The 4353-nt window shown below is 39.3% G+C and overlaps 1 pseudogene; it reads right to left on the reverse strand.

Moving 5' to 3' along the window:
* Positions 1-228: 228 nt before the first annotated feature.
* Positions 229-1008, reverse strand: LOC109373552 (RELT-like protein 1 pseudogene; annotated as a pseudogene).
* Positions 1009-4353: the final 3345 nt, after the last annotated feature.

A 4353-nucleotide genomic window follows, 5' to 3' on the forward strand; every position in this document is an offset into this window, starting at 1 on the left:
AATGATAATACCAACATGAGCCAGTGAAGGGACGTCCTCCACAACTAGACTGAAGAACAAAAGGACAGCAACTTGTCTGTTCCCCTTACCTGATTCCCCAGTGCTGTTCCCCTCCCCCAATTCTCCAATAAAATGTTTTTTTAAAAAAAGATAAAAAATATTCCATAGGTAACTTGATATCTCATAAGTTTTCTGTTTCTTAGAACTCTTCAAATAAAGTCATTCCTGCTACTCTGTGCCACTTTGTTCTCTCTTCACAGGTGTCACAGTCACCTCCCCATTGACGCTTTTGGTCCCACTAACTGACATCAAACTTCTCCGCTCCTTCTGATTTAGCTTGTGTTCCACTATTGTAACTCTAAACCTGCCCACAGAGAGGATGGCGACCTGTCCTTGGTGCCTTGGGCAGTTTTCTTAAGACTTGTTGGTGGGTTTTATGAAGTGCCACTGCTTGTGCCTACAACAATGACACACATCCCTCTTGAAAGCACCACCCACTGTATGCAGATGGTGGCCACTGATGTACTTCTCTGAGGTGCCATCTGGTAACAAGGGCTCAGGGCTCACAGGTGGGCTCACAGGAGTGCTAGGAGTCATGGGGCTTTCAGGACCACACAAGCTGTTATCTGCTACCATTGCCTTTAAAACATCAGCATTTGTTTCAGTTTTCATGGCATCATGGACAATTTACCCAACGGTGTCACTATTTTCATTTATACTGTCATTCAACTCTAAGTTTTCAACCTTTTCCTCTTCCATGACTTGCTGGACTTCTGTTGTACGATGATAGCCTTTCTTCTTAAGCAGGTGGCAGGTGAGGACGCCAAAGAAACCCATGACGAAGAACACAAGGACAAGTGCAGAGATGATGTATGCTGGGTGTCCACTCCCAGTACTGTTAGTAGGCTGCAGTGTTGTCTCTGTTCGGGAGTGCAATGTGCAGCTGCCACCATTGTTAGACTGCTGGATATTATAAAACACTAAAACATCCAGATGGAAGAGATGCATAAGGCAAGATATAAGGAAAGGGCAAGAAACTTCTATGCTCGCCTGTGCTCACTCGCCACTCTCCCCTCATCGCCACACGTTCACCAACCTGGAAGCCTAGATAGCATAGTCTTGAACAGGGGTCAGCAAACTTTTGACACGGAAGAGCCGCCAGGAGTCAGCAAACTGTGGCTCGCGAGTCACATGCAGCTCTTTGGGGACATACATGTGGTTCTGAAGTAAAATTGAAAACGAAAATAAAACTATCATAGTTTCATTTATAAAATTTTAAATGATATTATTCACATAATGGTGATTATGTAAAAATATATTTATGGCTCTCAAATAATTTTTAAATTGTTGTGAGGAACAGGGTTGGCTCTTCCAGGGATTGGCAAACTTCTGAGACGGAACGTACCAAAAGAGCCGTATGTGGCTCGCAAGCCGCAGTTTGCCGACCCCTGGTTTTGAATATGGAAAATCCTAATAATCCAATTAAAAAACTATTAGAGCTACAAAAGGAGTTCAGCAAGTTTGTAAGACACACAATTAATATACAATAATCTGTTGTATTTCCATACAGTGTCAACAAACAATCTGAAAATGAAATTAAGAAAATAACAGAATTTACATTAGCTTTAAAAGAATAAAATATTTTAAATCAAATTTATCAGAGGAAGTGCAAGATATGTTCACTGAAAACTACAAAACAGTTTTGAAAGAAATTAAAATACTAAATGAATGAAAAGATGTGATATGTTCATGGACTGGAAGACTGAATGTTCTTAAGATGGCAATGCTCTCCAAATTGATCTATAGATTCAACACAATCCCTATTGAAACCTTAGCTTCTTTTTCTTTTTTTGCAGAAATTCACAAGCTGATCTGAGAATTCATATGAAAATTTAATGGACCTAGAATAGACAAAACAATCTTGAAAAAAAAAGTTGGAGAGCTCACTCTTTCTGATTTAAAAACTTAGTACAAACCTACAGTAATCAAACCAGTGTGGTACTTGCAACAGGATAAACATATAGATGAATGGAATCAATTGAGGGTTCAGAAATAAACTCTCAAATTTACAGTCAATTTATTTTTGACATGGGTGCCAAGACAAGTCAAAGGGGAAAGAACAGCCTTTTCAAAAAACAGTGCTGGGACAATTGGATATCCACATGAACAAGAATGAAGTTGGACCCCTACATACCACGATATACAAAAGTTAACTCCAAATGGATCAAAGACCTAACTGTAAGAGCTAAAATTGCAAGACTCCTAGAAGAAAGCATAGGAGAAAATTGTTCAAAACTTTAAATTAGCAACTTTTTCCTATATATGACACCCAAAGCATAATATACACAACAAAATAAAAAATAAATAAATTGAATGCTAGCAAAATTAAAAATCTTTTGAGCTTCAAACAACACCATCAAGAAAGTGAAAAGGCAACCTACAGAATGGCAGAAAATACAAGTATGTGCAAATCATATATCAGATAAGAGGTTTGTATTCAGAATATATAAAAATGTATAACTCAACAATAAAATTATAAATAAACCAATTAAAAATGGGCAAGAACTTGGCTAGACAATTTCTCCAAAGAAGATATACAAATATTCAAGAGCACATGCGAAGATGCACATTAGTCATTAAGGCAATGCTAAATCAAAACCACAATAAGATAACAACTTACTTTCCCAGAATGGCTGTAATAAAAAATTTAACAGATAGTAACAACTATTGGCAAGGATGTGGAGAAACTGTAATCCATTATACATTGCTGATAGGAATGTAACATTTTTCAACTGCTGTAGAAAACAGTTTGGCAGTTCCTCAACCAGTTCAACATAGAATTACCATATGACACAGCAGTTCCACCCTGGGCATATACCCAAAATAATTGAAAACAGGCCTTCAAAAAAATACTTGCACATGAATGTTCACAGCAGCATTATTCACAATAGTCAAAAAATAGAAACAATCCAAATGTCATTGACTGGTGAATGTGTAAATAAAAGGTGGTATACAATGGAATACTGCTCAGTTATAAAAAGAAGAAATGAAGTATGATTTATTATGTAATGTGGATGAATCTTAAAAACATTAGACTAGTCAGAGAAGCCAGCCACAAAAGATGACATATTGTATGATTCCATTTATATGAAAGAACTAGAATAAACAAACAAGTTTATATTGACAGAAAGTAGATTAGTGGTTGTCAAGGTTTTGAGGAAGGTATGGAGAGCAACTGCTTAATGGGTGCAGGATTTCCTTTTGAGGTGATGAAAATATTCTGGAATTAGATCATTGTGACGGTTGCATAGCTTTGTGAATATAATAAAAACTACGGAACTGTACACTTTAAGTGAGTAAATTTTATGGCATAAGAATGATATCTCAATAAAGAGCAATTAACATAAATAAAACCTGAATTCCAAAGAGAGTCAGAGGTAATTCTAAACCTCCCCTCCCACTATAAACACATACACCTGTGGTTTAAAAATAAATAATAAAAAATACAATAATTGCGTTAAGTAAATGGTCTGAGAAAGGTCACTTGTGAGCAAAGTCAAGTTTCAGTTAGGAGAAGCCAGTGAAGGGAAGAGCAGAGTAAAGTGTTGGTGATGCAAAGGGACTATGCACAATATGAAGCAGGAATCGCATAAAGTCCAGAGGGTGATGCTAGTGAAAAATCTCCTTTATGGAAAGTAGGAGGGAACAGGTGAAGTTGCAGGCTTAAAGAGGCACTCTGGGGTAAGTGCGCAGACTGGGTTCAGGAAAAGCAGAGATGAGGTGTTGACAGGAGGCACATGGTCAGGGCTGAGAAAATGAGAGTTCAGGGAAGGTAGAGTAAGAACCTGGGAAAGAAGGCAGGGGAAGGAAAGCAGCATGCACCCCCCAGAGGCAAGGAGAAGACAAATAGCAGTTACTGCTCCGAATGCTGAAAGAGTGTTACTATAGATTGCAGAGGCAGATAGGTAAGCCCAAGGAAAACTTCACAGGAAGTATGGCACAGTGCCCTGAAGGGTGGCTTCTCAATTTTGCACTGGTTGAGAATTCCTAGCAGCCACCTCTAGGCTTGCTATACCTGTTTCAGAGTGTGAGAAAGACAACAAGTAAAAATGTGATCAAGTATCCAATAATTTACGAGGTTCAGTCAAGAAACAGGTAGGCGGGCCGGCCGAGTGGCCCGATGGTTAAGAACTGGCTTGGGATGCCAGAGGGCCCCGGTTCGGATCCCACATATGAGGGCCAGTGACACTGCCCACCACAGCTGAGATGCTGAACAACAGCTCGACCAGGAGCTGGGCTGCTGTGAGTCGCCAGCGACGGTGTAGGCTGCAGCCCCTGTGGCAGTGGGTTGCC

The sequence above is a fragment of the Hipposideros armiger genome, unplaced genomic scaffold, assembly GCF_001890085.2.
Source record: "Hipposideros armiger isolate ML-2016 unplaced genomic scaffold, ASM189008v1 scaffold_733, whole genome shotgun sequence".
Lineage (NCBI taxonomy): Eukaryota > Metazoa > Chordata > Mammalia > Chiroptera > Hipposideridae > Hipposideros > Hipposideros armiger.